The 22,893-nt window shown below is 45.1% G+C and overlaps 1 protein-coding gene across 4 annotated transcripts in view; it reads left to right on the top strand.

Moving 5' to 3' along the window:
- The window catches only part of LOC119966105 (leucine-rich repeat-containing protein 3B-like), a 152,966-nt gene that overhangs the window by 45,955 nt on the left and 84,118 nt on the right, over positions 1 to 22,893 (top strand). The window contains exon 1 of one of the 4 annotated variants that reach the window (XM_038797320.1): positions 10,936 to 11,066. The exons of 1 other annotated variant lie outside the window; for it this stretch is intronic. The gene's annotated coding sequence lies outside the window, so the exon portion shown is untranslated. Of the gene's footprint in view, positions 1 to 10,935; positions 11,067 to 14,480; positions 14,517 to 22,893 lie in introns of those variants that run through there. 2 more of the 4 variants (XM_038797324.1, XM_038797322.1) reach the window with 2 other exon arrangements.

Raw genomic sequence — 22,893 nt, 5'->3', positions numbered from 1 at the left:
AAACAGTCTTTGGGGAGTCAGAAGGTGAGTTACTTGCCACAGGATTCCTAGTCTTTGACCTGCTCTGATAGACACAATATTTATATGGCTAGTCTCATTCAATTTCGGGTCAATGGTAACCCCCAAGATATTGATCGTGGTGGATTTAGTGATGGTATTGCCATTGAATGTCAAGGGGTTAGATCCTCTCTTGTTGCAGATGGTTACTGCCTGGCACTTGTGTGGCGCGAATGTAACGTGCCATTTCTCAGCCCAAGCCTGGATATTGTCCAGGTCTTGCTGCATTTGGACATGGATTGCTTCAGTATCTGAGGAGTTGCAGATGGGGCTGAACATTGTGCAATCATCCACAAACATCCCCACTTCTGACCTTATGATGGAATGAAGGTCATTGATGAAGCAGCTGAAGATGGTTGGATCTAAGACACTACCCTGAGGAACTCCGGCAGTGATGTCCTGGAGTTGAGATGATTGAGCTCCAACCACCACAACCATCTTCCTTTGTGCCAGGTTTGACTCCAATCAGTGTAAGGTTTTCCCCCTGATTCCCATTGACCGCAGTTTTGGTAGAGCTCCTTGGTGCCACATTCAGTCAAATGTTGCCTTGATGTCAAAAAATTGAAATTCAGGCAAAATAGGTTGACACTAGAGATAATTACTGACAAAGATTTTTTAAAATAAATTTAGAGTACCCAATTCATTTTTTCCAATTAAAGGGCAATTTAGCGTGGCCAATCCACCTACCCTGCACATCTTTGGGTTGTGGGGGCAAAAACCATTCAAACACGGGGAGAATTTGCAAACTCCACATGGACAGTGACCCAGAGCCGGGATCGAACCTGGGACCTCGGCGCCGTGTGGCAGCAATGCTAACCACTGTGGCACTGTGCTGCCCTAATTACTGACAAAGTTAACAATCTTTTTTGATAACAGTTAACTCCCAACATTCTACTCATATTATTTTCAATCCATGCTGAAAGTTTAGTTTATTCTTTGAACATAACCATGTGAACAGTCCAGTGCAGAACATATTCTGTGTACTAGTTACCATGCCCACACAACCAGTTTCATCTGGTGACAGATTACTTTGAAACTGTAACCTATCAATATATTATATGGGATTAATCCAGATTAAATTTAAAATTCCACACTTATCTGTGTACCTCAAAGATATCCGAACAATAGAAAGTTTATGCTCATTCCGTCAGGTTGATTTAGAAGTTTATGTATTGTTTGTAGGTAATTCTTTCATAGAACATTAGGACCAAATCCACAGTAGGGAATCTGCAAGATTACATTGGCCTTGTGCCCAATGATACCCTGCAGTGTTAGCCTTGCCAGTGTTTGTGGGGTTAATGGAAGAAATTGCATGTGGTAGGCAGGCACAAGCTAAATTTGGGTGCACCACTGGAGCCTGCCTACTACATTCAACTGCAGCATTTTCTATCCTGCTGCTTCACGGAGAGGCCCCCTTCAGTGATGTGGATTGTTTGGATGGGATCCATACCCTTCCTCTTGTTTGGAGTCCTGAAGCCCCAGCACTAATCCAGGTCCAAAATGTACTCAGCAAGTGGTACTTCTGTTCCTGTCCCATCCACTCGAGACACATTTGCCTTACAGACAGAGTGGAGAATCTCAGAAACACCATAGAGTCAGTGCAATTGGGTGGCTGTCCGACAATTGGGACAGAGCCCCAAGGTTCTGTCTGAACTTTATGTCAGAGGATGGAGCATAAAAATAGGGCAGTCTTGCCATATTATAGATTTCAGCAGATGTTTAGGGCCATTATTGTTATTACTGTCATCATCAGTTCCTTTCACCTTCCAGGTATCATTTTCTTCTATCAATTATAAGCGCTGTCGGCTCTTCAGTGACACAGAAAAATTAAATGTGCCTTAATGTAATTATCGTAGATATACAAAAATTCAAGTTGAAGTGAAATTGTAGCATTGAATGTGATGAAACACTCAGAGGGCTTATTTGAGAATCAATTTGCACAAATTTGAAGAAATGCAAATTCATTTTTCCTTCAAACTAAATGCTGAGGCGATTATATAATTAAAACCCTCTGATAAATGCAGTATGGGAGACATAGGCCCAACGTTCCCACGTGAAGCGGAAACCGGTTTTGGCAGGAAACATAAGTTGTGTTCCTGTTTCTAACTCCAGGCTGTCAGGAGTTGCAATTTTGCAGTCACCTTAAGAATGGCCTTCAGATGGGTCACATCAACAGACCTGAGGGTGAAATAATTAAAAGTCCCACCTCCAGTCTGTTCACCAATGCATCGGCTTAAAATAATTTCAAAAGGATGTCAAAAATGTTTTAAAATTTAAATATATTTTCCCTGCCTATCCCTCACCACAAACCCCTCACTCCCCATTGTAACCCCCATCCCCTCCCCTTATCCACTTTCATAGAAATCATAGGATCCCTACAGCCCATCGCGCCTGTACCCTCTGGAAGACCACCTGACCCTATCCCCTGCAACTTGGTAACCCCAGCTAATCCATACATTCCTGGACACTAAGGGCCAATTTTTTAGCATGATCAATCCACCTAACCTGCACATCTTTGGACTGTGAGGAAACTGGAGTACCCTGAGGAAACTCATGCAGACATGAAGAGAACACGCAACCTCCACACAGTCGCCCAAGGTCAGGGTTGGACCTGGGTCTCTGGCGTTGTGAGGCAGCAGTGCTAACCACCTTGCCACCCATTATGAACATATCAAATCACAAGCCTCATTATAAAAGGTGGATTGCTTCAGAGCCTTCAAATAGCCCAAACAGTATGACTCTTCTGACAGCTGTGTAAATATTACAAAAGTTAAATTTTGTATTTGAGAGATGTTTGGGTTCTTGGAAACAGTCGGCTTTTTAATGTGTTTATAAGCACTTGTCATGTCCTATTGGTCCTGGTTCTTAATAATCTAGTGGTAGAAGATGGCTTGATTTGTGGCGGTTGCACATATCGTTTTCCAATGTGTCCATTCAGAATAATGAAGTAAAAAATGGATAAGGAGTCTTTAATCCACTTGCTGCAGTATATAATTAAGACCTCATTATCAATATTGATGTCAAATTTATTGTCATACATCCATCAGTTTAGGGTAGTTGCTGGGACTGTTGCCTATGTATCTTGTGCCCCATATTAGATGAATGAGTACAGATTTGTGATGAGTAGATTTGAGTGATCATTGCATTTAACCAATGTCCTATCTTTCTGAATGGTTCAGAGAGATGTGAAAGATCCCATGCCACAACTAAAGAGTGGGTGGTATTGGTGCAGCATCTTCAACAAAAGCAAGTAGCAGATTAACTGGTTATTCATCTCAATGCCATTTGTGGAATTAGCAATGTTGCCCACGTACATCACTGCCATTTGGTTTATGCTTTATTTATCTTCTTCAATCTCAGTTTAGTGTGCATCAACCTGTTGTGACGGATCTGTTTCCCATTGAGCAATCTATGTTGATGTCATATTGGGTTGAGTGGGTTTATTACTGTACAGCTTCACTCTCTGCTCAACAGGTATATTGCAATTTAATCAATCGGAAGTCTTGTTGAACGCCTCAGTAGGATTTATTCAACAATCGCCTGATACTAACCAAAGATGTAGGGTGGAATTTTCCCATATTTTTTCAAAGTGTCAGTCCCGGTAAGAAAACTGGGGAGAATCCCACTGATGCTGATGGCAGGAAAACTCACCGTATATTCGGCCTCTAACAATTTGTTCCCCACGTGATTTACACCACGCTCAAGGCGGCTTGTCTCTGATTCACTCGCCCCAGGAAAATGTCAACTCCATAATCAGTGGGCCGCTCCTTTAAACGCCTCCCCAGCATATGTTCCAAGTTCAGTCAGGAGGAATGACTGCTTGGAAGACAGCACCGCGTTTTACAGGAGTCATCACAAAACCTCTGGATGTTGTCGAGCAGACGTGAACATCCTGCACCCGCAATCGAATAAACGACCCGAAAACAAGGTCACTAACCCCTCGTGGAAGCTATGGCCATGACAGTAAGTGCCAGATGGCTCCATAAGAGTACTGGGCTACAGTGACAAAATAGGATGAAAGACTTTCTCCGTGCAATCAGGGTAAGTCTACCTTATAGAATCCTTATAGTGCAGAAAGAGGCCATTTGGTCCCTTGAGTCTGCACTGACCCTCCGAAAAAGCATCCTCCCTTGGCCCACTGACTCCCTATTCCTGTGACCCTGCACATTGATCATGGCCAATCTACCTAACCTGCACATGAGGAAACCTCCTAATATCTCTCGCTGCGCCCCTTAACATACCCATTGCACATCGCCAGTGAATTCCCTCCCTGTCACCTCATGGGTTCTCAAAAGTTGTCATGAAGCTCTCCGCCTTCACTACCCCCACACCACTCCCACCCCCCCACCGTACTTCTCATGTTCCCCCAGTAGATAATCTGCTCCTCGCAACCTGCCCCCACTCACCTCCTTCTCACTCCTCCAGAATTCATCACCTTCTGACCTGGCAGGACCCTCACTTTCCTGATCTCCCTCATTGCAGGCCACCTTGGGCACAAGCACCATGAGTGCCCGAGCGCCCTTTCAGGAGAAAGCCCTTGAATTGGCAAGCGAGGAGCAGCACTGCACCAGTGCAGAGGGCGAGGTGGGGGCACCAGACAAAAGTGAGGACTCTCAGCATATGAAGCCATGGTGCAAGCCTCATGTGAGTTAACGTTCTCCCATTAATTTGCCTCTGTGATGCACTGATGTCATTTCGCTTCCCTTGCAGGTCAATCAGTCGACCAGCCCAGACCATCCTCATGTCCTGTGGAGATCACAGACCCGAGCAGCTATAAGAGGGACATCTCAGAGACCAGCATCAAGGAGGCGCCACAGCTGTCACCCGCACCTTCCACCAGTGCAGATATGCACACCTTGGTGGGATTAACTAGTAGACAGGCTTCTGGGTCACTTGCTGGTGAGCACCTCACAGCTGAAGATCCACAGCAGGCAGAGGAAGGAACATCCCAGGGATCTGCCTCTCAGATGGATGCCAGAGCCCAAGACTCTGCTGAGCCCCATGCTGATGGCCTGCCCCTGGATACGGTCGTCCCAGTACAAAGGCAAAGTCGCGAACATTAGGAAAGGATGACAGCATTACTCCTCAGACTCCAAGGCCAACTGGAGGAGTCCCATCGCTTTCTATCTGAGGAGATGGTGCCGTCACTCAGACGCAATGAGAAAAACACTGTAAGGACAGTGTCTGCAGTGGATACCTTGGCACAGGATGTGCTTTCCATGGCGGGGGATTTCCACTCCAATGTGCAGGGCTTCAACAGCATTGTGTAGGCACTAGTGCAAATCTATGAGTGTCAGTACCAGAGGACAGTGTGGCTTCTGAATCTCAGCCTAGCTGCCCCCCCCATCCCATGGAGGGGCCCAGGGGTCCCCGAAGGTAAGCAGATCAGGAGGTGCGCTGCCTGGGGCCTTCCACCTAGGAGATCCTGGGATGTCCAGCCCATCTGACAACCTCCTCCCTGTGACTGACACCTCCAGCTCGACACCGAGGAGGGCAACACTGCAACATCCGTGCAGCCCGCAGTAGGCCTGGGCCGTCAAGGTCTACGTCCCCTTCCAAGGGACGCCCGCTAAGGTTACCTTACGCAATAGAGCCCCTCAATGCAGCTGTGGATCCTGGAGATCTAGACATAACAGGAGGGTGAGAAACAGTAAGAAACTGTCGGCACCTAGTGGGCATGGGTGAGCCTAGTCACTAGTAGAGATAAGTCCACCATTGTAATAGAACATAGAACATAGAACAGTACAGCACAGAACAGGCCCTTCGGCCCTCGATGTTGTGCCGAGCAATGATCACCCTACTTAAACTCACGTGACCCGTATACCCGTAACCCAACAATCCCCCCATTAACCTTACACTACGGGCAATTTAGCATGGCCAATCCACCTAACCCGCACATCTTTGGACTATGGGAGGAAACCGGAGCACCCGGAGGAAACCCACGCACACACGGGGAGGACCTGCAGACTCCACACAGACAGTGACCCAGCCGGGAATCGAACCTGGGACCCTGGAGCTGTGAAGCATTGATGCTAACCACCATGCTACCGTGAGGCCCCTAAAGTAATGTAGCACTTCAATTAAAAATCACTTTATTCACCCATACAGGTCCTCCACGCTATCATGTCGTGGTGTGTTTCCTGATTCTCGCTGTATTTTGCGCCAATGACGCTGTTCTCGCTGACGGCTAACGTGGGCTGAAACCCCCCCCCCCAACTTGTTAGTTTTTTGCTTTACTGTGTGTTTTAATTTGGTGCATGCAGCAGATTTTGAAATTCAGACAACAGAACAGATCCAAATGAATACAGCATAAACCAATCAGTGGTGGGCTGGCTGTGTTAACTAAACCCAGATAACTGCAAATCTTCTGTATACAGCTGCAGAATGCCACTGGCCTTTTAATAGTGTTTTATTTATATCATCGGCTTAATACCTCAGCCTGAGCATAACCATTATTTCTCATCCATAAGTAATCAGATAAATGATCATTAATTTTCAGGGGAATAATAACATCAGGAACTCTATTGAACAAATTTTACTTCTAACTGTGATAAATCAGTACCAAACGTGGATTACAAAACAAACCAGTGATACCGCCACCACCTTGTTCCTATAAATAGAATTGCTTTAACAGGGAAATTCCACAGTTTTACTTTTCTTTCTTTCCTGCCCAATTTCTCTTTTTTTCTGGGGTTTGCATACTCTCTGATACTGTCCCCTTACTGTCCACTTTGCATGTCCTGCAGCTTTGATATTGACCAGTGAGCTACTGGATTCTGTAGTTTTCCAAAAAATGTACTTTATTTGTGTAATTTGTAAAATTACATTGCATAAGTTCAGATTTGTCATTATGCAAAGTTCAATGCAGATCTGTTTCAATATATTACAACCAGGTGGGAAGGGGTGAACTGGCTCCCATCTGTTCAACCTCCTTGGTCACAACAAAGGTTTACGTTTCTTCTTCATGAGGGTATGCCTTTTCCAAATCAGGCTGTGTAAGCTGTGAACAATAAGAAGCTGATCCAACAAAGTGTTCCAGAGTCAAAGGAAGAGCAAATTTATTAACCATTAAACTCGAGAAAAATAATAAAAATGAAATGTCAAAGCATTCGGCCCTCATGTAGTTGTTTTATCCCACAAACATACGCACACGGAAACAGACACACAAGTATCAGAAATAAGGGGAGTTGGAGTCCAATAAAAAAAGGTAAAAGAATATATGGTTAAGTGTACTTTGATTACCCTCAAAGCACAGATTTAAAGACTGCAGTGGATTTAGGTTAGCTGGTTTCTTACGCAGTCAGATGTAGATGATGTTGCAATTATTATGAGATCTCAGTTTGCTGGTAGGGGTATGCTAGAGTTGTCTTCTTGAATCAGCAACGCACTTTTTCCGAAAGAAAGGGGGAGAAGAGAAACCTTCAGCCTGTTTCCTCTGCTGAAGACTTTCTTGACACTGCCTGTGTCACTTATAATCTCTCTCAAGTGTCTAGATAGCATTGCCTTGAAATACTTCACCCATTGTGCATTTTCAAGAGAGCAATGTGCAAAGGTGGGACTCCAGGCAGGAAGGATCTGATGGAAAAGACCCTTCTCACTACCAGCCAAGCTATGTCTTGGTGCTTGCTTGAATGTTCTGGCGATACAATAGTCCACCAAATCAGTTTGACAGTCTGCTCAGGAAACCATTTTGCTGGATCCACCATCACCTTTTCCCACAGGGCCTCGCAGACATTACAAGTAGACCATTGCCTGGTAGACTTCTGGTCAAAGGCGTTTTTCTGATGGAACGTTTCCATGAGAGACAGGGGATAGTGACCATCGCTTCCATAAACCCAGTTTCTGTAACAGGTGGAATGCACACTTTCCAGCTTTTGGCATATCCCCAGTCCATTCAAACCACATCCGCAGCACCGGTTTCCAAAAGTTGGGATGCTTCAAAGCTGGGTGCTTCATTACCCTTGGCTTCCCAGAGCTGGGATGTGCTGGCTGTTTCACTACTCCTGGTTTCCTGGGTTTGGACTCTTCACTATTCCTGGCTTCCCAGTGCTGGGGTCAGCTGTGCCCTTCACTGTTTTCAGTATTTGAGAGCTCGTTGTGGTGGTGGTGGGGGGGTCCCCTCCTCTAGCTCCTTCGTGCTTTGCCATTTCTCTTGTTGGTGTCATCTTGTCTTTCCTCATCTGCTGAGAACCGTTTCGGACATAAGCCACCTCTTCCCACTAGTGTGGTTGGTTTGTTCCCTTTTTGGGTCTTCTACTTTGCAGTTTTCCTCTTAAGCATTTACCACACATCAGATTTCCCCCTCTGCCGACTCCTCTTCCATTGACTCTGTCTACTGAGGAGGACCCTCAGCGCACAGTGTTTGTGCTTGCTGCAGTATCTTTTCCTTCACCCTGTCACCCCAAATCTCCTTTGTCATGTTTTCTTCACTGGGGGCTTGGCGGGGAAGGATTGCTGGTCTTCTTGTTGCATTCCTTTAGCTTGCCATTCCTATCTTATGCTCTGTCTTTGTTCTTACTGATGATGTGGAGATGCCGGCGTTGGACTGGGGTGAGCACAGTAAGAAGTCTTACAACACCAGGTTAAAGTCCAACAGGTTTGTTTCAAACACGAGCTTTCGGAGCACGGCTCCTTCTTCAGGTGAATGGAAAGGCTTGTTCCAGAAATGTTTATATAGACACAGTCAGAGATGCCCCGGAATGCGAGCACCTGCAGGCAATCAAATCATCAAAGATGCAGAGAGAGAGGTAACTCCAGGTTAAAGAGGTGTGAATTGTCCCAAGCCAGTTCAGTCGGTAGGCCTCTGCAAGTCCAGGCTTGTTGGTGGGGGCCGAATGTAATGCGACATGAATCCCAGATCCCGGTTGAGTCCGCATTCATGCGTGCGGAACTTAGCTATAAGTTTTTGCTCAGCAATTTTGCGTTGTCGCGTCTCCTGAAGGCCTCCTTGTAGAATGCTGACCCGGAGATCAGAGGCTGAATGTCCTTGACTGCTGAAGTGTTCCCCAACTGGAAGGGAACAGTCCTGCCTGTTGATAGTCGCACGATGCCCGTTTATTCGTTGTCGCAGTGTCTGCATGGTCTCGCCAATGTACCACGCTTCGGGACATCCTTTCCTGCAGCGTATGAGGTAGACTACATTGGTCGAGTCGCACGAGTATGCGCCGCGTACCTGGTGGGTGGTGTTTCCACGTGTAATGGTGGTGTCCATGTCGATGATCTGGCATGTCTTGCAGAGATTACCCTGGCAGGGTTTTGTGGTGTTGTGGTTGCTGTTCTGAAGGCTGGGTAATTTGCTGCAAACAATGGTTTGTTTGAGGTTGCGCGGTTGTTTGAAGGCCAGTAGTGGGGGTGTGGGGATGACCTTGGCAAGATGTCCATCCTCGCTGATGATGTGTTGGAGGCTGCGAAGAAGATGTCGTAGTTTCTCCGCCCCAGGAAAGTACTGGACGACGAAGGGTACTCTGACAGAGATGCCTCATCTCCTGGCATCTGATAGGTGCCTCCTGCTTCCTGACTCTGTCAGGCAGCGTGACCGTGCCGTCTCCCCCCCCCCCCCCCCCCCCTTCCCATCACAGGGCACCACACCCCCACACAACCCAATTCTTCTACCCAACACCAGCTCGTCACAAAGACCCCATCTTTGGCTCGGCCTCTGTCACAGGGCCCCGTCCACTCCTGGGCACATGGGCAACAATAGGGACCCTGGGCCTGCTCACAGGGCCTATCCCCCAGCCACAGGGTCTTTTGCCCCCATTCCCTGATCGCACCCCCAGCCTCACCCTGTCAAACAATGCCCTGCCCATAACCCCACCCCAACTCACAAAGCCCTGCCTCCATCCCCACCTCACCCAAAGGACCCCCAAAGCCCTACCCACAGGGTCTCATATGCCCGACACAATCACAGGGCCCCATCTCCCTTCCCCCAAAGACAGAGCTTTATCTACATCCACCCCCATCTCCCACTTTCAGGGCCAAACTCCCACCCTCCCCCCAGGGCCTCACCCGCAGCCTGTCGCACGATGCCCTGCACATAACCCACTCCCGACCCACGAGACCTCCCATCCCAGCCCCGTCCTGCTGGCGCACCTTCCAATCCAGTTTGTGGCTAAAAACGGAGTCATCTCCGATTGTTCTTTCCTCACAATCATTCACAACCAGCCTCATCAAAAAATCTCACTTATGTAAGAGACTTTTTGCAGCCACAGGTAATAACTGGAGAGGGGATTGGAACATAAAGCCAGCGCCGAGAGTGGGGGGTGGAATCCTGGGCGGCAGGCCGCCTGCACCAACCAGCGAGAATGTTAGCAAATGTTTCAAGGCTTCCTTTTACTGAAACCATTCCCGCCTTTGCCGGCGATGGGTACGAGTCCAAGTTAAAGCGCTTTTCAAGGAAATGTTTCCTTCACAGATATTTCAGCTGGACTATTCAGTCACACCTCGAGTTTGCCGAAGCCGTGCCCGGAGAGTGATTTGTTATGTTTTCATGGCAGCTTTAAGGGTGGTCAGCGTACACTGTGCTGCATGTTGTTTTAAGGTGAACTCCCCCCCCCCCCCCCCCCCTGCTGTGAGACATGGAGCAGCCGCTGACAGCACGGAGCCCGCAGCCTTTTCTCTCCAAGTTGAGGTTTCAAACAGCCCTCTCTCCCCCCAGGAGCCCAGCCTCCCGCAGATGTCATCGCGAGGTGTGCCCATGGAGAGGAGCTGTGCTTTCTTCATTCACCCCAGCCAGCAGAAACGTGACGACTGGGGATTTGCTTCCTTACAGATGCAAATGGTGCTTTCATTTCCGCGCGGGTGAGACAGACGATGCGAGGAGACTGAACTGAGGAGGAACCCTGAGAGCGGTGGGCAGCTTCCTTAGCCCCCCCCCCCCCCCCCCCCGGTAAGGAAGGAACTGCCTGTTGCTCCTTTAGTTACGGGGTGAAGGCGTCCGCAGTTGCTGATCTTTAATTTTCTGATGGCTTTGGATGAGCTGGGAGTGATTTTGCTTCGACACTTTATTGCAGGTACGGGGGGGGGGGGGTGCCCAAAGCTCCGATTTGTGGGGACGCCATCCGCTGCCGAGTCCGCAATTGTGGAATTTGATAAATGTTATTAAATGGGATTCGCTGAGGAAACGCTGCATTGCTGGGAGGGAAACTAAACAAAATAGATACTGCAGCTCTAAATTACAATTGTATAAAGTGCAGCAGCACTGATCGCAATGTGATATAACCGGCTTTCCCTATATGTGAATGCAGAAACTGGACATTGCACGGTTCTGCAAAAACAGTAATTTGGAAATGAGTAACTCACGTGAAGAAGCTTTAACTGTTTGGTTGGCCATTTTTCATCATGGTCAATATTAGACCAATATTAGCTGAATTAGCACTGGCGTGTAAAGTGGATTGTGTGGCTTCTGTACCTCAGGCAACAAGCACAGCAACTCTGCAAGGGGCTGCATTGGCATGAGTTTGTGGAACAGCTATTTTCAATATCATCCCTTCAAAGTTGCGTTCTTGAAATTATTGGACGCATAGAAAGAAAGTTTTGCATCCCTGCCCCCCCCCCCCCCCCCCCCCCACGCCCTCGGCACGGTGCGTTCAGCTTCTTCAATTTCACAGCACTCCAGATAGATTTCTGTTTCTGTCACCAGAGACCCCAATAGATTTCATGGTGCGGAGTCCCAGAGCCAGCTTCCGTTAAAGCTCTAATTCCCCTGCTACTTTCAACTCTCAGGTTTGTACGTTGAATTTGTAACTATCCCCCCTCCCGCTGCCATCTCCTTCATACCTGCTCGAGGGGAAATAGCTTTTTATTTTGCTCTAGTTCTGATCGGAGTTAATATTTCACCGCCGGAATCACCAACAACGGCACATTTCCAAACGGATTAAATGAAATCAAACACTCCGCTCTTGGCTGTTGACATTCAGATCGGTTTGTCCTGCTGGATGAGCTGAGCAGATAACAGCCTGAAGATACAAGGAACATTGCACAATCTGCAACTGGGCTTGACGGTTATGCAGTGAAATCGATTGCAGCCGGGTCCAGACTACTTTGATCTGTCAGTGCCCGAATGGCAGTGGGGCATCCAAGTGACTGGAAATGGGGAGAAGTGAGGATATAACTATTTCAAACTATCCGATAATAATGCAGTTTGTTTAATTTATGCAGCCTCGATTATTGGCGCATGTGAACTATTACTCCAGCGTGTACATGGGGTGTGACTGGCACAGCACCGGGAAATGGATGAATGACAGAAAATAGTAGTTTCATCTTGGTCAAGTTCAATAACGGAACTATCCATTGTGCAGCAGAGGATGACTCTGTGTCACTAAACAATTGTCTGCAAAGAGTCACACAATTGTGACAGTGCTGGCTCTGTGAATGAGCAATTCACCCAGTGCCACTCTCCTGCCCTCTCCCCATAAACCCTGCAGATTCTTTGTTTTCAAATAATCATCTAATTCGGCTTTCAGATGCCTCGATTGAGCCTGCCTCCACCAGGCCCCAACCACTTGCTGTGTGAAAAAGGTTTTCCTGGTTGCTTTTGCTTCTTTTGCCAATTATTTAAAATCTGTGTGCTCTCGTTCTCAATCCTTTCAAGAGTGGAAACACTTTCTCCCTATTTACTCTGTCCAGACCTCTTGCTGATTTTTAATACCTCTGTCAAATCTCCTCTTCGCCTTCTCATCTCCAAGGATACTAGTCCCAACCTCTCCAATCTGTCCTCATACCTGAAGTTTCCCATCTCTGGAACAGTTCTCTTCTGTACTCTCTCCAATACCTTTGTATCCTCCCACATGAGAAAGGATCTCCTATCCAGTCCAATCCTGTCAACACAATTGCAATTGCTGCAGAGGTTAATGGGTAACAATCAGCCAATGATAGTCCCATTTACCTTTCTCATTCTCAATTATACCATTCTTACCACTAACCTGGATGAAATCAAATAATTTAATGCAGACTAGCGACCTTCCTGGCCTTTATGACCCATCTTCATCATAGGATAAATTCTGAGTATTAGTGAGGTCCATTTGCTGCAAGATTATGACATATGCTGGGATACTGCCACTCACAGGCCTCAGATACATTACTCATATGGTTACTTTTCATGTATTATCTTGGACAGTAGGTGTCTGTTGATTATTCTGCTATGGGGTGCATCACAATCCCATCATTACCAAAATCCTCTGTGCAGAAAGAGTTACTGAATAGCTAGCTAGAGCTGATCAGTTTCTTTTCCTGAACTAAAAGACACTGGATGAATTGTGGTGAACACAGCCAGCTCAGGTTTCCATCAGCTAACTTGGTCTGAACTCAGTTACAAACTGGAATTTTCCTTCTCAGTGATACGTAATGCAGCAGTTACTCTGTCAGCTATTGAAGAAAATATACTATAACTTTGACCTAATTTAAATATCTGTAATATTAAACGTTTGGCATACAGTGCACATTTCTGTAACCATCACACTTACTTCCACACATACTTCATGCAGTAAATTCCCCGTTACATTTTGCCCACTGTTGATTTTTGATAAAACAGCTTGAATTTATATTGCCCACCTTTGATGTAATAATGATGTCTTTACACACATTATCGAACAACATTTGACACTGAACCACATGAGGGAGTAGATCAGATGACCAAATACTTGTTCAAAGAGATGGGTTTTAATAATAATCATATTTATTAGTGTCACAAGTAGGCTTACATTAACACCGCAATGAAGTTATTGTGAAAATCCCCAAGTCGCCACACTATGGCATCGGTTCGGGTACACTGAGGGACAATTCAGAATGTGTAATTCACCTAACAAGCACGTCTTTTGGGACTTGTGGGAGGAAACCGGAGCGCCCAAAGGAAATCCACACAGACATGAGGAGAACTTGCAGACTCTGCATAGACAGTGACCAAAGCCGGGAATCGAATCTGGGTCCGTGGCGCTGTGAAGCCACAGTGCTAACCACTGTGCTACTGTGCCATCTTAATGAGTGTCTTATCGAGAAGTAGAGAGGCTATGAGAGCTTTTGGAAACTGAAGGTGCAGCCTATTCATAAGGCAGAGTATCCTTTGACGCACCATGAATAAGGCCACTGGAGAGCCAAAGTACTGCTCCGGATATTGCTGTGAATATAACATTGCATGACAAATTGAAATAAGGAGGCCGCAAATGGATCTCTGAATAATTCTCATTTTGTGTTTATCGTCATGGTGGCTGGTGACCTTTTTGTCAGGTGAGGCACATGATAAACATTACTACGAGAATTAATATTATTGGATATGGTAGAATGGTATTTATGTCACTGATTTTGTAATCCAGAGACCAGGACTAATAATCTAGAGATTGTGAGTTTAAATCGCACCATTGCCGATCCATATTGAATTGCATTTGCTCAAAAAAATCTTTCTTTTTCTTGTTTCGCCATGTTCTACGTAGGCTGCGCTCAAGAATTGAAGACTTTCCAATGATCAGGTACTGGTAGCAGAGGGCATTATAGGAGATGTTTCATCTTTAGGGATGTCTCTCAACAGTCACAGTTGAGAGAATTTATTTGGCTGTATCCCCACTTCTGCAGAAAGCCTTTGCCCTTATGATTGTAGTACAGCCAAGTGGGTCTTGTTTCACTGGCTCCAGGAGGGAGGGATTCCTCTGAAAATAAAACCTGGTATCAGTAAAAGTGTGATAAAAACATAACTGATTCACTAGTATGCTTTAGGGAAAGAAGCTTGCTATCCTTACCCAACCTGGCTGAAAATGGCTTTAGTCCAAGAACAACTGCCCTCTGAGGTGAACCAGCAAATGATTCAGTTTAAAATCACTACCAAGTTCAAGAAGAAAAAGCTCAAGAAATTGCTTTAGGGCAATTAGGGATGGGGAATAAATGCCAGCCTTGCTAGAGATGCCGACATCTCTTGAATGTATTGTAAGAGTCCTTCCTGTTTATTTCCTTTGTTCCCATTTATTTTATTATTTTTGATCCGAGAAACCATAATCGGAATGTGGCATTAAGCAAAAGTCACCAGATGAAGCAGCCTGCTTGGCAGGACATTGTGTTCCAGGTTTTATGTTTGGAGAGAAGAGGCCAGACCCTTTGGCGCCAATTGAATCTTAGGAACTAGTTTTGGAGGAAGTTGGTTCAATTCACAAACTGGAAACCTGCAGGTTGGGCGGGGATAGCATTCTGCCTGATAAGTCATTGATCTCTGTCTCTCTCTCTCTGTCTCTCTCTGTCTCTCATGCTGGTTGCCTGCAGTCAGTGTAAACCTTGAAGCTTATGCTTCCATTCTTTACTCAGTAATGGGGTGAAATCACCATTAAAATGGTTTATTGATTCAAGTCGTTCAATGACAAAGCTGGAAATACATTAGGTTCCAGACAAAAAAAAACTTAACTTTCAGAATAATGCTTATATTTTGACAGTTATTGTATTGTCATGGGAATGTCACTTTAAGAAATGTTTGTCTTCTCAAATGGCTGCAGTGATGTCATTGTGTGGGTGGGGCTGGAATCTGGCTCTGCTTTTTACTTTCGTTTTGAGCTGAAAGATGTTTGTGGCTTTGAGTTTTACTTTTGGTTTTCAGTTGGGGAGCTGCATTCAAACCAAGAAGGTATATTTTGGTCTCTCTCTCTACATGCTAAAGAATGTGTCCAGATCACTTGATAATTTCAAAGTAATACCTGTTTCTGTAAGGAATACAAACCTACTGTTTTTGTAGGAAAAAGGGGTGTTTGGCGAATGGATGTTGTTAGGAGAGTTACTGAGGGTTATCTATAGAGTACTGTATCTGGGGGGGGGGGGTATTTGTAAACCTTGAAGCTTAACCTTGGTAGTTGATAAGATGTTTACTGTGTGTTTATAAAATGTTAACTGGATTCGTAGAATAAACATTGTTTTGTTTTAAAATACTTAAGATCTCTGTTGCATCACACCTGCAAAGAGGGCCTTTGTGCTCCTCATAACCAAAATCTATTAAAAGTTGTAGGTCAGGTGAACTCCATGATATACTTTGGTATTCTCTAAACCCTGGCCTATAACAAATTGGGGGCTCGTCCTGGATAAAAAATCTATCTTTCGTGATTGGGTTGGCTTAGTGAACATAAAGACAGTGAGGGGTGAGCATATTTGCGTTTGCTTTTTAGGTGTGGTGTACCAGTTTAAGTAGGGAGTGTGTTGTGGACAATGGCTCTTTCAGAGGCTCGGAAGTTTTTGGGGGTGGAGAAGGTCACACGCAGTACCTTATGAACTGAGGCTAAAAAAAGTCTTTTAGATTTGCAAAAACATTGCAGTTAACATTACCTGACAGCATATGAAAAGAAGAGATACTTACGGCGGTAGCTGAGCATTTAAAACTGCCTGAGATACAGTCTAACTCATTAGAAATGGCAAAAATTCAGTTACAGATTAAGCAACTTGATCGTGAAAAAGAATTAAAGCAGCTTGAATACGAAATTCAGGAGTGCAGGAGCCTCAGCCCTTGACCTTGTCCAACAGGTATGAGATTCTTGCTCCCTGTGTGGATGAGGAAAAGGGCTGTGGACAGGATGAGCCAGCTGACCACGGCACCATGGTGCAAAAGGCCATTCAAGAGGGGGGAGCAAAAAGGCAAGAAGTTGTTATAGGGGATTCTATAATTAGAGGGGCAGATAGTATCCTTTGCAAGCCAGATAGGGAGTCCCGCATGGTGTGTTGCCTGCCCGGTGCCAGGGTGCGGGACATCTCCGACCGGCTTGAAAGGATACTGGAGAGGGAGGGGGAGGATCCAGTAGTTGTGTCCGCGTTGGGACTAACAACATAGGCAAGGCTAGGGTGGAGGACCTGTTTGGGGATTATCAAGCAGTAGGAAGGAAATTGAAGAACAGGCCCTCGAGGGTCATAATCTCCGGATTACTGCCCGAGCCACGTGTATAATTGGCATAGGGATAAGAAAGTTCGGGAAGTAAACACTTGGCTAAGGGATTGGTGTGGGAAAGAGGGATTCCATTTCATGGGGCATTAGCACCAGTTTTGGAACCGGGGGGATCTGTACCGTTGGGACGGCTCCACCTGAACCGATCTGGAACCAGTGTTCTAGCGGAAAGGATAAATAGGGTGGTCAGTAGGACTTTAAACTTCTGAGTCGGGGGGAAGGGAAAGCGACAGGGAGTAGGGAGTTAAATGGAAGGATAAGCAGCAGGTTAGCATGTGTGCAGGTGGGTTTAAGTTCAAGGCAGACTAGGAATGAAGCAAAAAGGAAGGATAATTTAGGACATCTCATGATGTCCAATTTCTCTAATAATGATAAGAAAGTCAACATTAAGGCACTTTATCTGAATGCTCATAGCATTCGTAACAAAGTTGATGAATTAACGGCACAAATCATCGCGAATGAATATGACTTGATAGCCATTACGGAGACATGGTTGCAGGATAGTCACGACTGGGAGTTAAATATCCAGGGGTACCAGACGTTTTGGAGGGATAGACAGGTATGTAAGGGAGGTGGAGTAGCACTAATAATCAAGGACGACATCAGGGTGGCATTGAGGGATGATATAGGTTCTATGGAGAATGAGGTTGAATCCATTTGGGTAGAAATTAGAAATTCTAAGAAGAAAAAGACACTGATAGGCGTAGTCTATAGGCCACCAAATAATAGCATCACACTGGGACGGGCAGTAAATGAAGAGATAACTAATGCCTGTGAAAAGGGTACAGCAGTTATCATGGGAGATTTTAATGTGCATATAGATTGGTCAAATCAGCTCGGTCAGGGTAGCCTTGAAGAGGAGTTCGTTGAATGTATCCGGGACAGTTTTCTGGAACAATATGTAATGGAACCGACGAGAGAGCAAGCTATCCTAGATCTGGTCCTGTGTAATGAGGCAGGAATAATTAATGACCTCATCATTTGGGATCCTCTTGGGAGGAGTGATCACAGCATGGTTGAATTTAGTGTACAGATGGAGAGTGTGATGATAGAATCCAATACCAGGGTCCTATGCTTGAACAAAGGGGACTACGATAGAATGAGGAAGGACCTCACTAAAGTAGACTGGAAACAAATATTTGATGGTAGGACAGTTGAGGAGCAGTGGAGTACGTTCAAAGAAATCTTTCATAGTGCTCAACAAAAGTATATTCCAGTGAGAAGGAAGAATTGTAAGAAAAGAGGTAATCTACCATGGGTGTCTAAGGAGATACATGAGGCTGTCAAATTGAAAGAGAAGGCTTACAAAGTGGCCAAGATCAGCGGGAAATTAGAAGATTGGGAAAACTTTAAAGGTCAGCAGAAATACAAGCTAAAATACAAAAAACATTTTTATTAGCCTGGATTGCATAAAGATGTGGTTACATTTTGTCGCTCATGTCACACATGTCAAGTGATAGGGAAACCTCAAGCAGTGATAAAACCAGTGCCCTTAATATCCATTCCAGCATTTGAGGAACCTTTTACAAGGGTCTTAATTGATTGCGTAGGATCGCTTCCTAAAACGGAAAGTGGGAATCAATATCTTTAACTATAATGGATGTGTCAAGTAGATTTCCAGAGGCCATTCCAATATGCAATATTACAGCTAGAAAGATTGTGGAGGAGTTACTTAAATTTTTTACAAGATATGGACTACCCACAGAAATACAATCGGATCGAGGATCAAATTTTACCTCAAGGTTATTCAAAGAAGTTATAAATAGTTTCGGAATAAAACAATTTAAATCAACGGTGTAGCATCCAGAATCACAATCAGCGTCAGAAAGGTGGCATCAGACATTAAAGACAATGTTGAGGGCTTATTGTCAAGATTATCCAGAGGATTGGGATAAAGGAATTCCATTAGTACTGTTTGCAATTAGAAATGCAACTAATGAATCAACCAAATTCAGTCCTTTTGAACTAATTTTTGGTCATGTGGTAAGAGGACCACTTAAATTGATTAAAGGAAAATTGGTGAGGGAGCAGTCAGAACTTACATTATTGGATTACATGTCAAATTTTAGGGAACGATTAAATAGGGCAGGTGAATTGGCTAGAAAACATTTAAAAGTTGCACAAAATGTGATGAAATGGGTAGCAGACAAGAAAGCAAAGGCTTGTAGTTTTGCCAGTGGAGATAACGTTGTAGTATTGTTACCAGTGATAGGTGAACATTCAAAAGCAAGGTTTTGTGGACCTTATCAGATTGAAAGGAAATTAAATGAGGTGAATTATGTGGTAAGAACGCCAGATAGAAGGAGAACTCACCGTGTGTGTCATGTGAATATGCTTAAAAGGTACTTTGCAAGGGAATGAGAGCAAAAGGAGGCGGTTTTAATGATTCTAACTCAAAGTGAAGAACCTAATCCAGATGACTGAATTTTACATCCCTCGAATTAAATTGGAAAACAAGGATGTTCTTAAAAATTGGGATAAATTGTTGAGTTACCTTCCAGAGGAAAAACAAACTGACCTGAAAGAGTTATTGATATCACATGGGCAAGTTTGTGGAGATAAATTGGAAAGTACTAAAATGGGTATACATGATGTATATGTGGGAAATGCTGTTCCAATTAAACAACGTCCATATGGACTTAACCCTTTAAAATTGGCACAGGTTAACAAGGAAATTGAAAGTATGCTTAAAAATGGCATAATTGAAGTGGGCTGCAGCCAATGGAGCTCACCCATCGTGATGGTACAGAAACAGGACGGCACCCAACGGTTGTGTGTGGACTATAGAAAGGTTATTGCAGTTACAGGAATGGACTCTTATCCGATCCCACATTTGGAGGATTGCATTGAGAAGGTGGGACAATCAGCTTTTATTTCCAAACTGGATTTACTTAAAGGTTACTGGCAGGCACCTTTATCTGAAAGGGCGAAGGAGATTTCAGCTTTTGTGACTCCAGATGGTATATACCAATTCAAAGTTATGGCATTTGGCATGAAAAATGCCCCAGACACATTTAACTAACAAAGTCTTTTAAGAATTACCCAATTGTGCGGTGTACATCGATAATCTGGTACTTTTTATGATGTGGAGATGCCGGCGTTGGACTGGGGTGGGCACAGTAAGAAGCCTTACAACACCAGGGTAAAGTCCAACAGGTTTGTTTCAAATCACTTGCTTTTGGAGCGCTGCTCCTTCCTCAGGTGAATGAAGAGGTTTATTCCAGAAACATATATATAGACAAAGTCAAAGATGCAAGACAATGCTTTGAATGCGAGCATTTGCAGGTAATTAAGTCTTTACAGATCCAGAGAGGTGGATAATCCCAGGTTAAAGAGGTGTGAATTGTCTCAAGCCAGGACAGTTGGTAGAATTTCGCAAACCCAGGCCAGATGGTGGGGGGTGAATGTAATGCGACATGAATCCAAGGTCCCGGTTGAGGCCGTACTCATGTGTGCGGAACTTGGCTATAAGTTTCTGCTCGGCGATTTTGCGTTGTCGCGCGTCCTGAAAGCCGATTTGGAGAATGCTTACCTGGAGATTGGAGGCTGAATGCCCTTGACTGCTGAAGTGCTCCCCGACTGGAAGGAAACATTCCGGCCTGGCGATTGTCGTGTGATGTCCGTTTATCCGTTGTTGCAGCGTCTGCATCTTCATGCAGAAGTGTGAACAAGACCTCCTCACCGTTCAGGGCCTTCAACCGACGTTATACACCAGATACATCGATTACATTATTTTTCTGGACCCACGGCGAAGAATCACTGAAACAACTACACGATGACATCAATAAGTTCTATCCCACCATCAGACTCACCGTGGACTACTCTACAAAATCGGTTGCATTCTTGGACACACTCATCTCCATCAAGGACGGTCACCTCAGCACCTCGCTTTACCGCAAGCCCATGGATAATCTCACAATGCTCCACTTGTCCATCTTCCACCCTGAACACATAAAAGAAGCCATCCCCTGTGGCTAAGCCCTCCATATACACAGGATCTGCTCAGACGAGGAGGAGCGTAACAGACACCTACAGATGCTGAAAAATGCCCTTGTACGAACGGGATATGGTGCTCAATTCATTGATTGACAGTTCCAACGCGCCACAGCAAAAAACCGCACCGACCTCCTCAGAAGACAAACACGGGAGATAACCGACAGAGTACCCTTCGTAGTCCAGTACTTCCCCGGGGCGGAGAAACTACGACATCTTCTTCACAGCCTTCAACACGTCATCGATGAAGATGAACATCTTGCCAAGGTCATCCCCACACCCCCACTACTTGCCTACACACAACTGCGCAACCTCAAACAAACCATTGTTTGCAGCAAATGACCCAGCCTTCAGAACAGCGACCACGACACCACACAACCCTGCCATGGCAATCTCTGCAAGATATGCCAGATCATCAACATGGGTACCACGATTACTCATGAAAACACCACCCACCAGGTACGCAGTACATACTGTGCAACTCGGCCAACCTTGTCTAACTCATACGCTGCAGGAAAGGATGTCCCGAAGCATGGTACATTGGCGAGACCATGCAGACGCTGCGACAATGGATGAACGGACATCGCGCGACAATCGCCAGGCAGCAATGTTCCCTTCCAGTCAGGGAACACTTCAGCAGTCAAGGACATTCAGCCTCCAATCTCCAGGTAAGCATTCTCCAAGGTGGCCTTCAGGAAGCGCGACAACGCAAAATCGCTGAGCAGAAACTTATCACCAAGTTCCTCACATATTAGCACTCTCTCAACCCGGACCTTGGATTCATGTCGTATTATCTTCATCCCCCACCATCAGGCCTGGGCTTGCAAAATCCTACCAACTGTCCTGGCTTGAGACAATTCACACCTCTTTAACCTGGGGTTAACACCTATTTCTGGATCTGTATAGACTTAATTACCTGCAAATGCTCGCATTCAAAGCATTGTCTTGCATCTTTGACTTTATATATATGTTTCTGAAACCTACCTATTCATTCACCTGAGGAAGGAGCAGTGCTCTGAAAGATAGTATTTCAAAACAAACCTGTTGGACTTTAACCTGGTGTAAGACTTCTTACTGTGGTAATTTTTAGTCAGACATAGAAAGAACATTTGAAGCATCTAATGGAGTTATTGGATCAACTTCAGGAGGCGGGTTTGGTCGTAAACCTAGGCAAAAGTGAATTTGGAAAAGCCCAAGTCCCTTTTCTTGGCCATACAATTGGACAGGGTCGAATGGGCCCACGGGATGTGAAAACAAAAGTTATTGGGGAGTTTCCAATACCCTTGACACGGCGGGAACTAATGCGATTTCTTGGCACGAGTGGAATTTACCGGAAATTTGTGCCGAATCTTAGCAGTGTGGTCGCTCTACTGGTGGACTTGCTAACAAAGCGTAGCTAATTTCAGAAGTGTCAACAGGAATTTGAAGGCTGTGTTAACTACTGCTCCTGTGTTGGCCACACCAAATTATACAAAGCCATTCAAAGTGGCTGTTGATGCAAGTGATGTGGGTGTAGGCGCGGTGCTTTTACAAGAAGACAACGAAGGACTAGGGGGGGCTATTGGTTATTTTTCAAAGAAATTAAATAAGCACCAGAAGAAGTATTCAACGATTGAGAAGGAGGCTTTGAGCTTGGTGTTGGCTTTACGTCATTTTTAAATTTATATTACCAGCAATTCGTCTGAAACAATTATATATACTGATCATAATCCATTGACGTTTTTGGAGCGATTCTGGAATAACAATGCCAGACTATTTCGATGGAGTTTATTGTTACAGCCATTTTATTTTAAAATAATACATGTGGCAGGACGAGAAAACGTGATAGCCGATGCTTTGTCATGAATTGATGAAGAGAAGCAGGTTCGGTGGAGGAAGAAGAATTAAAATGGACTATGTTATTATAAATGTTTGCATGTTTTGTTTTTGCTTACAAAAAGGCATATTTA

Source organism: Scyliorhinus canicula, chromosome 5 (assembly GCF_902713615.1).
Source record: "Scyliorhinus canicula chromosome 5, sScyCan1.1, whole genome shotgun sequence".
NCBI lineage: Eukaryota > Metazoa > Chordata > Chondrichthyes > Carcharhiniformes > Scyliorhinidae > Scyliorhinus > Scyliorhinus canicula.
The sequence above is the reverse complement of the archived record's forward strand: the minus strand, read 5'-3'. Positions and strand labels throughout refer to the sequence as shown.